The following is a 13,301-nucleotide window of genomic DNA, read 5'->3' on the forward strand; positions in this document are numbered from 1 at the left end:
TTGAATCTGCGTGTGGACATGGAGGAAAGCGACAAGAACGAGCTGGACAGAAAGGAAAGCTACCAGGAAGTCTTGAGGGAAATCTACGAAGAGAGAAGATCAATAAAGGATACCGAAAAGAGAAAAATGAGATTTACTGGATGTGTCATCAGACACATCAGCTACATCATTCCCTTTTTGTGGAGGGAAATTGCTGGGAGAGAACTGTAAAGGACCGTCCAGGGTGAAGTGTTTGGAAGACATCTATGAGAGGATAAGATTTTACAATTGCATGCAATTAAAATGGTTAGCCAGTGATAGAAGAGAGTGATAGCATCGAAAAGGCATGTGTATAGTAGTAGCAGCGAGTGGTTGGTGGAGGAACTGATTACTACAGGCAGAGATGGGTATTGTTGTAGAAGAATGAATGCTCTATTTGTACAGTCTGATGTCCGCAGTCTGATTTTTTTTTCTGACTGAGAAGTAACTCTGATTCTGTGCACTGTCGTGACTTTGTGGGCAAAGAGGCCAAGTATTGTATTTTTAAATAGTTCTTGATACTGACACGTTTTGGGATTACTTGTGATTTATTCAATAGTGAGCTGTTTCGCGATAGAGCTGAAAGGAATTTTCATTCATTTCTGTCACTCTGATGCCCAATTCGTCGACAAATACAGCTGGGCACAATACTTGAAGTGTCTTTTGTTTTCAGTCCTTGCTGTTTGGAGAAAAAACTTGTTGTGTTATTGTTTGCCAAAGAAAAATAAAAAAAGAAATAAAACCATGTCTACACAATTTCTACACTACAGCGGTATTCCTAGAATTTGGGATCGTGTTCGGTGGACTATGAAACACTGATATTGGGCCCTTACTCAGGCATTGTAAATGCAGCTACCTGCAGGAAGAAAGACATTGTGGCAAGTATCACTCTTTTGATCTGCAGAATTCTGATATAATCATTTCTGGGAATGGGAACATACTGTAATGAACATCGTTTTATTGTAGGCATATAGAGAAAACATATTCAAAATTATTTAGTCTGTTTTTGAACATCCTTTACACCGAAATTGTATCAAAATTACAATTTTGGAAACGATATATTCACACACGCTTAGGTAAACATGTTCAAAATCTACACTTCCAATGTTTACGACTTTAAATCTTGAAAAATTACTCTACTCTAGCAGTCTTACCGAACTGTAATTTCGTCGGTTAACATCGAAAATAACGTGTAAGGATGCGACGATATGATTGTTTCAGAAATAAATGATATCGCTTTAAACTGGAGTAATCTGCCATCAGGTCCAGAGGATCAAGCGATTCCGACCGATCGCCGTGTCATCCTCTGCCCAATAGCGTCGTTTCGTGCGGTATGGAAGGGCATGGAGTCAACATGCCGCTCTTCCAGTCATTGTTGGCTTTCAGACATAAGGGTCACTACTTCCCCTCAAGATCTCCCGAGACAGTGGGCACCCCGGTCCAGCTCTCCCAACAATGAAAAAATCCATTGAATTTGAAATTCAGAAAACGACATGCCTACTAGGACGTGCAGCTATTATACCTGATAGAGCGATCGTTAAATTGCTACGCGAAACTATACTGAAGAACACCAATGGGGAGGCGTCGCAACTTACATCGGTCAATAAAATGTTTATGCAGATGAGAAACAATGTTTATCGTTTACTCAACCCCTGAACAGCTTTGAAATTTTCTGATGATCGACTATCAATTGGAGATCTATGCTCGCATGCACGCACACACACAAACACAGGAACACACACACACACACACACACACACACACACACACACACTAAAAAATCATCATAATCTCATTCAAAAGAATTAAAATGCAGTATTTTGTTGTAAAGACCCATCACAAGTAACTAAAACATTTTTCGTTATTCTAATTTGAAGAAGATTTTACACGATGTTGGTTACCAGTGACAGTGCAATGCTACAGCTTCAGTTGATGTCTGACATGAGTATCTGCTCAGCACAGTACAACACAAAATTTATGTACAGGGATATAATAAATTCGAGCCTGAATAAAATTATCTCTTAACCAAAATTTTAATGTCATACAAAATTTTTATCAGTTACTGAATTTACCTAATGCTTTGTGCAGAACTATGTTGCACTTTATTTGGTGATTTACGTAGATGCATGTTCTAGTTTTGTTTCAGCATGATAATCGATACATCACTCATATTCAAATGTTAGTGATGTGAGTAGTCAAGTTCACAATGAATGTCCTGTTCCTGCTCTGTGAACAGTACGAATTTAATGCGCTGAAGATGCCAACGATTAAGTTATGAAACGTCCCCTTTGAAAAATTATGAATGACTGTGCTGGTAAACTTCTTACGTTATTTGATTTTCAAAGAGCTGAGCAAAACTGTACGTGCTCAGATATTTCTCTGTTTACTTATTCTGATCATCACTAAACTGACACACAATATTTTTATCGCAACGTAATCTGACTTTCAAAAATCCCTACAAAAGAATGGCCCTGAGTAACAATAACCTATACCATTCATGAATCGCTTACTTCACAAAACCCTTCGTTACTCGAAATACTGCAATACAGCGGGCGCCAATACTGCCAGCTAAATAAAAGATTCTAACTACTGAAGGCACTAACTACTGATAGGCATAGTTAGCAAATGAAAGATTTTGATAGAGAACAAACAATGTATTTACCTTAATAATGTAACCTCCATCTTTACAGATTTCCTTTTTCTGGCCGACAATGTCCAGATCGTTCGCTTATAGTAACCTCTCAAAACTCTGGCATCTCTTTTTCCACATCCACCACTGCTGGCGGCTCACCTTCAACTGTCCAACGCTACGTGCTGTTCACATCCAACTGCCCAATCCTACACAAGCGAATACTTCAACGGTGAGTCCAGTCAGCCACAGACTGCACACAGCGTAGTCAGTGATTTACATACAGAGCGCTACGTGGCGTTACCAACATAAAAATCTAAACAGCCCACTTACAAAGTGTGTACCTCCACTCATCTCTCGGACTGTATGCGTATGATTCTGTTCGTAAGACCAATGTGCAATTTAGTCGTCCAGTCGCAGAATTCTTTCCACTCCAAGCATCTGGTCGACTATTGAGCGGCTCTACCACAGACTCTCATTTGCCACGACCGTACCGTAAGAGCAGTTTTCCGGTGTCGTCTCTGACTTGGTCCCAGCACACAAACAATGAATTTTTAAACAAACAATTTTTGACCTCTACTACAGATATTCAAGATGTATAACAGGTTTTTAATTTATTAGAGCTTGCATGAATTATAAGAACAATTCTAACATTTCATCTTACATAATAAATTAATTAGTTGCAAATCTCTGACTTTTCATTAAACTTTAAGTACATGCCCCGGTATCCAGAACATGCCATTCACGTTCAAGAAGGGATATTTCATCTGGTACTGTTTCCTGCAATACGTCCCAGCACATAAAGTCTTGTTGAGGGTGTATGCTACGAACACAGGCAGCACCAGCCTTGTCATTGCACTTGGAAACAGTTTACGTGGTTTATCGGCCACAGAGGCGTCACCAGGTTGATGGAATAATTGTTTAAGAACACTGCGCAACACAGCTAAATGGCCACTTTTCCGAAATCCGCAATTATCTCTTATTCCAAAACAAAAATATGAAATTTGGCTCCAAGGTGCGTACAACATTCCTCTGTAACGATGCTAAAGCGTGGCGTACTGTGAAGTCATTCGCGGTCTTGGCGACGACTCAGACAGCCAGGTGTCGACAGATTTTCTTCTTTTTTTTAAAAAAAAAAGAAGTCCGACCTCACAAATTCATGTGAGGTGTATGTTGGGTTACAGACGTCACATTGGAACGGAATTTCACCAAAATTCTGCCCTGTGAAACGATGAGTGTGTCACGTTATGGGAAGGTCGTCACGCCCTTTCGTCCACATACCACACCTCCTTTCGACACCTCAGTGATGGAGAACAGAACCACGACAGCCTGTGTTAAAATCACGCGTTTTCCTTGTGTGTGGCCGAGGAAGACGTTTCTGTTACACCGCTGTTCACAGTTCATGGGATAAGGCCTCAGGAGGTGGCGTAAAAGGCACCAAAGAAACCATCTACTCCCTTGGGGTGTTGATTACAATACATTTCGCTGCTGGAAACGACATTTCGCAACATGACGACATTCTTGACAACCTTTGCCTTTGCTGACATCCCCGAACATTTCAACACTTCTGTAAGGACATCATGAGTCAGAAACCTTATTCAACGTGATATGACGCCTTTGGAGTGTAGTGTGACAGCAATTTCTGCTTTGGTATACAAGGTGAAAACAGCAGGACCTATCAAAAACATACGACGAAATTTGAAAGTAATCGAAGCAACAAAGGTAGTGTATGATATTTCTGCCCAACTGTGGTGTGATCCCAACGGAGAGGGGGTCGGGGGTGGGGGGTGGGACAGAGAAAGGGGGGATAGGAATGCGATATTGATGCATACATGAATAAAACAGCAGAGAGTACCTCTAAGATCCTTTCACTTCGGCCACAACCTCAGTGTCACCCGCGTACCTTTGTTGACTACTTTGGAAATGAAGCTGTACCGAGACAGTGTAACCTCTACGATCCCACATGCTCACTAGCAGTGACTAGAGCAGCACTTTAGCCTATATTTTTTATTTTTTTTGCAAGATGCAAGAGTGCCAACACCTCGCAACTGAGATAGTTTACTGAGCTATGGAAGTAGGGTTATTATGTCAAAGTGTTTTGATTTAAATGTCTTTGAAGCAACCACGTACATCGAAAAACTACTTCCCCTTTTTTTGTATCCGTAACACTGGCCAGGACATATTCGCCTTTTTTGTGCTATAATAGCTGCTTTCTTCATTCTCGTTCCCGACTTTTGCTCTGCAATAATTTTGACATTACACCGCCATGGGTTGGCAAGCGAAGTCATTTCCGTTGACTTGGACGACCATCGATCCTCTATAGTTACCTGCCCGGTAAGGTTGAACCTTTCCACTGCAACCTACTATGTAGTCAGAGTGAGCCTCACGTCCATGTCAAACTCATATGCATGTGGAAGGACTTTTGTTTTATTTTTAATCTTGTTTAGTTTTTTTTTCTTTTATTTTTAGCTTCGGCTATACACATTTTATTCACGTACACATAAGACTGTACACACAAACAAATGAAAAAGAACCATAAAAACTTAATGCAGTGCACAAAATAAGAGCGAACATAAATACGGTACCAAAAGAAACAATAAATACTGGGCGAAGTTTACGGTAATAATGTACACAAAGTCTATATTACGTAGATAAACTTAGGATGCGAACAAAAGTGTAGAGTACTCGTACAAGAAAAGACGTAGTCACAACGTTCATGTGATGTAGCAGTTTCAAAACATAGAAAAGTGTGTGAATCTGTCTGTAACCGCATACTACTGTTAAGATATTAAGAAAGGTTACGTAACAACTGACTTCTGGACGGAAAATGGCTTTCGCATTATTTAAAAGTGACATGAGACTGAACATTATTGAGCTTCTTAAAAGCAGTTACAAAGTAACCCACAAGTTACTATCGGCCATTATAAAAGGTGAACGAGTATCTGTAATGAATAACGAAGCGTGGACTGGCTATTCGACATTCGTGATTTGACGAACATTACGAAAAAGCATCCTAAGACATAAAATTAATCAACTGATTATTTAATTAGTGTAACTAATTGACAATTCATTTTACCATTTAACTAATTCAGGATTTTAGCCGTTGATAAATTAATTGAGGATCAAAATACTCCCAACTTATTGAAAACCCTACTGACCTATGTTAAATCTAGGTTACCCATAAGCTGAGCTAACTGATCATTTCGAAATTTTTGGAAATTTCCCGAATGATGTAAAGAAATGTAGCATCTGAAACAAAATAAGAAAAAAGGTGGCTATGTAATGAATCACACACAACATGAACACTGAATGATTCGTGCAACAAATTATATATTATTTGGTTATTATAACTTATGTTAAATCTCCAGTCATTGTTTGTTTATAATACGCAATAATGAAAATGAAAAATTAAGAAACTGCCTTTAGAAAAACTCTCGTGAATAATAGGCACGAAATGTTGCAACAACCAATCCGAATTAGCTATGTGTGTGATTCACTGAAATAAGTACAAGACCTGCAAAACAACGTATGCACGACAAAATACTTTCCATTGTTCAGTCCCGTACGGAAATTGACGAACTTACGCCTGTTTTGTCGGTAAATAAATTTTTTACAAGGTAGCATAGTAATTTTTGAATAAAACACAGTAAAAATATTTCAATTTCTTAGAAATAAGATGGTCTTTTTAATGGCAACTATATTACAGCAATTTTCGTGGTAGTTTAATACTTTATGTGGCACACACAGAAATATTGTGAAGCAAAATAATAAGTTAGTTAAATTAGATTTGTATGGTCATTTGAAGAGTTTTATGTACGTTGTTCAAAAATACAGTATGTTTCCAGTATCATTGCCCACAAAATGTGCGCCGTTGCTACAGTAAAAGTAGTACAATGTTGTTGCTGTGGTTGCGTTTTGCACTGCTGCATGGGAGGTGTGACAAATAATTTCGTTTCTGCTCCAAAGCACTGAACAGTTCCACATTTTCTGCGTTTTGCAGTCGACTATCACTGAGGGCGAAACCTACATCTTCGCTTTGGGTCCCTTAGTCTGGCCAGTGAACAAAACTGTCAAATCTGAGTATATCATTCACTCTGAAAGGAGCTGCTGTTTCCTCACTCACACATTTGTACAGCAAGTCAGCTTCAAGACGTCCTCTTTGCGTTCATCAGCAGTTTTCACAATAAAAAAACTGCGTCACAAAATCAAATGAAACTGCTGCATCTGTAAGTGATGCTCACATGATCTTGCGATCTTGCGAGATGTCTGCTAAAGATGCACACTATTCACACTATTCAGAAACTTTTCACCAGAGCCTACAGAATATCTCTATCCATGAGAGTTAAAATCGTGCTTGCAAGCACCATTACTCGTGCGAGAACTAAACTTGAAACATGTTGCAGAAAACAGAGTGCAGTTTGGTTGTTGCTTGAGATCGACATTGCCAAATAAAGTATCAACTTTTTATATGGTCATCAATGAAGCTTTAAAAGTTCGAACGAACAAAAACAAGAGTAACTTCAGGTGTGCTCCAGGGCAGCGTAATAGGTCCTCTGCTTTTTACGATTTACATAAACAATCTGGTTGATGGTATTGACAGCGGCCTTAGACTGTTTGCTGATGATGCTGTGGTCTAAAGGAAAGTAGTATCACACGAAAGTTGTGATACAAATCAGTGAGGATTTGCAGAAAATAAATGCGTGGTGTAATGACTGGCAGTTATCTCTCAATATTATTAAGTGTAATCTACTGCGTATACCAAGGCGAAAATCCCCATTAATGTATGGGTACAATATAAATGATCAGTCTTTGGAACCGGTAACATCAGTCAAGTATCTGGGTGTGACTATTCGAAATGATCAGATTACACAAATAACGGGAAAGGCGAACTCCAGATTGGGTTTGTTGGTACACTCCTGAAGCGATGCAGTCATTCAACAAAGGAAATAGCTTACGACACGTTAGTTTGTCCAGTCTTAGAGTATTGTTCGTCTGTATGGGATCCTTACGAGTTGGGTCTGATTCAAGAGATTGAGAAGGTCCAAAGAAGAGTGGCAAGATCCGTGACTGGTACATTTAGCCATCGCGAGAGCGTTAAAAATCCCATAGAAAGTTTGAAGTGGGACACACTTGCAGATAGAAGACGCGCTAAACAGAAGGGGCTGCTCTCTAAATTCCGAAATCCAGTCTTCACCGAGGATGTAGAGCATATATTATTACCGCCTACTTTCAAATCGCGTAATGATCATCATTCAAAGATAAGGGAAATAATAGCTCGCACTGAGGCGTTCAGACCGTCGTTTTTCCCTCGCGCGATCCGCGAGTGGAACAGAGGGGGGGAAATACGACTTTGGCGCGAATTGTGCCCTCCGCCACACACCGCTTGGTGGCTAGCGGAGTATATACGTAGATGTAGATGTATAACTGTGTACGGTGCTGAGCATGATTTTTCTTTGTTGCATGACTTGTTTTGCACGTTCAAAGGTTTTTTGAAGATTTTTAATCGTGAATGAAATCTTTAATACATAAACAATAGGTTGCGGGAAACTTTGTTTGAGCAGATTATTAGAAGCACCTACATTTCTATGTTAAAACGAATACAAATGAGGTGCTCCATCAGTATTCGGCGTAGTTCTTTCCTTGATTATCACACACACATACACATACACATACACACACACACACACACACACACACACACACACCTCCGAGAGAATCTCAGAGTATAACTAAATTGGTATGTTAGATCACTGTTAAACACTTGAAAATGGTACCCATGCGCTCCAATATCTGCATGTCTGAAAAATATACAAAATCGGACGCAACGAAGAGCGTACGATGTTGCTGGGACGTCTGCCAACGAACTACTCCTACTACGGGAGACATTAGTAAGAAATAGCAAGCCGAAGGTGCGTCGAGTGTCGAAAAAAGACATGCTCAGGTGGAGAGTTTTAAGTCAGCCAAGGTATGGTTTGAGCCAGTATGCTCTGCGAAGCGCGACTGACGTGCCCACCGAATCAGCTAGTGGAAATTAGCAACGAGGAGAATGAGTTACCAATTATCGCTGCTGTACTTGATTTCGCGCTACAGCAAGACCGGGAGCCGCAAGAGCGAAGAGATGGGGGGGGGGGGGGGGGTGGACCCCCGTTTCCTTCACGGAAAGCTATTAGACCGCGCGACAGACTATTCAAGAGACTGAAGGCGGCCTCGCGCTCCGCAGGCAGACTCGGGGAGTTTTGCGAGCCGACCGCACGCTCCGGCACCTCCTTTCACGTTATGACGCCGTCTCTCAGGAGCCGGTAAGGCGGTAACATTTCCAGCGATGGCCGCGGGCATCCTTTGAAAGCCGAGAGGCGGAATATCCTGCATCGATCGTATTGGAGTCCGTAATCTGGCGACACCGTACCGTAAAACACGATATTGGAACCTCGGTGTTATGATTCTCCGATAGGTCTCCGCGCAGAGTCTGTGAAGGTGCTGTTCGGCGCCAGATTTCCTGCGTAGCTCCCAGGTAGGTTCATATGATTCACGAATCACCTTGCAAGTTGATGAGATAGGAGAAGGCACTTGGGAAGACATACCACAAATCTATAATACTTGAGAAACGAAATTCGTTTCGTATATTAATATCATACATTGCGACATATTGCGCATAAATTCACTGTTGAACGATTTTGCTGTTGGCCAAAACACACTAGAAGCGATAACTACCGTAAAAGATTTATGTGTATCCGTCAGGGGACACCTAGAGGAAAATAATCACAAGAAGCAATTTTGTAGGAAACTCGATGGTAAATACGTTATTAATTAGGAACATATTAGGGAAACGTAGAAAGAACACCTATTCGACCAAATGCTGAGCACTGCTCATCAGTCCTGCACACTTACCAAGTTTAATGAATAGTAAAACTAGAGAAAACCCAACGAAGTACGACGCGTTTCGTCACAGAATCGCTTAGTTCGCGTGAGACCGTTACCGAGGTCTTCAACGAACTCCAATGGCCGACTTTGTGAGAGTGGTGTTGTGAATCATGCAGACGATAGCCGCGCGGGATGAGCCGTGCAGTCTAGGGCGCTGCAGTCATGGAATGTGCGGCAGGTCCCGGCGGAGGTTCGAGTCCTCCCTCGGCCATAGGTGTGTGTGTATGTCCTTAGGATAATTTAGGTGAAGTAGTGTGTAAGCTTAGGGACTGATGACCTTAGCAGTTAAGTCCCATAAGATTTCACACACATTTGAAATTTTTTTGCTGACGATAACCGTCGAAGTTCCGAAAGCTTAAGTTTCAATAAGAGCACAGATACGTCTCGTTAAATGACCACAACATGAAAATCAGATAAATTACAATTTATACGCACCTTTACAGACACAGGTTCTTCCCACGTGCCACTTGTGAATAGAACAGTGAAAGAGAGAGGGGTTGTGAAGATAGTGATGTAAGAAGTACACTCAGCCACACATTGTAGTTGTAGATGTGTCACGCTAATTCGAGACACGAGTCAATGGTACGTTACTTTTCAAATTCTATGGCACAATTTCTGGCTGTTCGATTTTGAAGCAGTGGAAGGGAAAGAACACTGCTGTCATAGAAAATTTTGTGCCTGTCTTGGAGAGGTTCCGTAGGGGGCTGGGGGGATGTTGGCGATCCCATTTCGAATTCCGGTCTGGCACACATTTTCATTTACCACGACATACTCATTAAATGCACATCTGCAACCAGCGGAAAACTGCTCCTGTCAGAGCACAAAAAGGTCGAATATGCTCCTGTTCAAAAGACTCAGAAAAGTGGGGCACCAGGTGCTACATTCTACTTTTCTGATGTCTTTTGAAAACTTTCCCAAAACGTTTGGCCTGCGAACGTGTTAATGCTTTGTGATTCGAAGAAGCAATGGGTACTCATGTTTTCACAGCCTTCCTGTTTTGGGCCCTCCTGTGGCGTGCCCTCTCAGAAGTGTGACATTGACACATGTGTGAATAAAACAGAAAAGAGTCGCTCTAAGGCCCCTCAATTCGGCAACACCCTCAGTGCCAGTCGCCCACGTTTATTGAGCATTTGAAAAATGTACCTGTAGAGAGGAAACCTGTGATGAGAGTCCCAGGCACCTGCAAGTAGGCAATCGCTTGGGACTACTCCATTTTGGTATGCCTACTAGCAGGCGGCCATGACTCCCTCATGGGCTTCGTCTGTGCAGGTAGATTTTAAATGTGCTCAACAAAAATGAGCGAGTGGTACAGATGATATTGACGAACTGATGGTATCTAAATATGTGACACAAACGACCATATCTTTTTGTTGCACGTAGTTAGATCCTTAAATTTTAAACACCGCCCAAGTACAATAGGCCTTATGATGTGAAGTCAGTTTCGAGTTGTTACGTCTACCGGTTACTGAGAAAAATGTGTCTTAGCAGGTGGATTGACAGACAGACAGATATTAAATGACAATTTTTTTTCATGTCATATAATTACGAATTTACTATTTTCAAATTTTTACCTTTAGTTGCACTGCAAAAACTTCCTTCTTCCGAAGTTTCATAAATCTAGGCCAATGGGAAATACCCTACAGGTTTTGATGAATGACTTTGCAAGCATAAAAATATGTGACATAAACGGTTGTATGTTCTGATTGCATTCTCTTCCACCGACAAGGCATCCCAGACCTAAATATGTAACATAAACAACATGATGCGTCTACCAGTTCTGTGGCAGATGGGTTATTAACATTGGACAGGCAGATGGACAACAAAGGTATCCTATAAGGGTTTCGTTTTTACCGACGATGTACGGAATAAAATGAATAAAAGGAAAGAGAATTCTAGTATAGTTTATGTAATGTAGCAAAGGACTTGAAGAAGAGGGTTAGGATTACTTATCAAAAATATTCATTAAAAACATAGACACCTCCCAGAAAGAAATTACGAGAACAGAGTATTAAACAATAATGACAACTAAATTTTATATTGCCTAGAGCTAGTATTTGTACAAAAAGAAATCAAATAAACATAGAATAAATTAAAGTGGTTTTGAATAATATCATAATACGTTCAAATTTTACATGTAGCTCCAGAAAAACTAAAGAGCTACCAAACCTGAAAAACAATTACAAAATGAGATATTCACACTCTCTGCCGCAGAAGTTCCCAATAACCCAATATAGTGTAACAAATGGAAAAAAATCATAATGGTAAACCTATGCTAGCCACTACCGGCAGGAACTACTCGGTACTTTTCTACAAACAACTTGGTTACGAATCTGTCTTTACTACGAACAACAGTAATGACTATAAATTCTGTAACTTATAGGAATAGAAAAAATACGGCTTCATTGTAACAAAAATATAATGTACTATAGCGAAATACGGGAGAGAGCACCACAAATATGATATACAAATTGGAATCGCGCCTGTTAGAACAAAGGTGTTTTCCACTGTGGTAGGGGCTTCTCATGAAATTTCAATCACCAACTTTCACCTCAGAGTGTAAAAATATTTTGTTGGTGCGTCTGTACACAGGGGGAAACGATCATCGTAATGAAATAAGAAATCAGAGCACGGACGGAAAGATTTATGAGATCGGTTTTTTCTCGAGCTGTTAGAGAGTGGAATGGTGGAGAAGTATCTTGTAGATTGTTCCACGAACTCTCTACTAGGCACTTAATTGTGAATTGCGGAGTAATCATATAGATGTATAGATGACAAATACCAGAACAGCTTCTACCGCTACTAGCCATCAATGCCAGGAATCAGTCTCTAAACTGTAATCACTAAAAATTTAGTAATTTATACGTAAAAACAAAATGAATTACGCCCTCAGCAAACAATTGATGCACAGGACTCTTGTTCTGAAAACCGTTAACAGGCACCAGCAAATTATAAGAATCCATACAAGACAGCCTATCCCGCTCTCACTCGTGTAATATAATAACTGTACACTCAAACGCAAATACAGTACACCGCATTCACTTGTATGGCTCTGAATCTGACCAGTTGTCAACTGACGCAGAACCATTCTAGACAACTAAAGCACAATTCTAGTGTTTCTTCTTTATAATGTTAACAAAAATAGTCATCGCTCTATCTTTCTGGAGGTTGCTTTGCACTCTTGTTACAGTTTCCTGTACATACTGAAGTACCTTGTGGTACCGAGAAACTTCATGTATGGTAACCTGAATTATTCCGTTGACCATCCACACTCAGTTCGTGTGGCTACCTTTGAAGTGGTCATTTGGGAAACTCCGAAGGTGAACATTCCACCAGCACTTGCGATGTGGTACATGCTTCGAGGGCATCTCATGGTAATGTTGGAGGGCTATGGACAAGACCTACATCCTTCTTTAAAAAGTCACGATAATAGTTATGGAGGACTGTTCATAAAGAAGTTATAGCGTTTCCAGAACTTACGGCTGTCACACAGCAAAATGTTGTAAACGTTTTCAGTGTACTCGGCACAACTGAGTGAAGTTGAGACATCACCCACGGGTTTTGCAAGATTCTAGAAAGAAGGAGAAAGGCAGCTGAGCAAGGTGGACAGTACAGTTTGCTGATTCAACTGGAACTGCTGCTCTGTTACTATAATTTTGGCACTTCCTTCAAACTACCGCCATGCCGAGTGGCCAGAGAATTTGAGGTGCTGATACAGCAGAATGTCGGGGCGTCC

This window comes from Schistocerca serialis, chromosome 4 (assembly GCF_023864345.2).
Source record: "Schistocerca serialis cubense isolate TAMUIC-IGC-003099 chromosome 4, iqSchSeri2.2, whole genome shotgun sequence".
NCBI classification, from domain to species: domain Eukaryota; kingdom Metazoa; phylum Arthropoda; class Insecta; order Orthoptera; family Acrididae; genus Schistocerca; species Schistocerca serialis.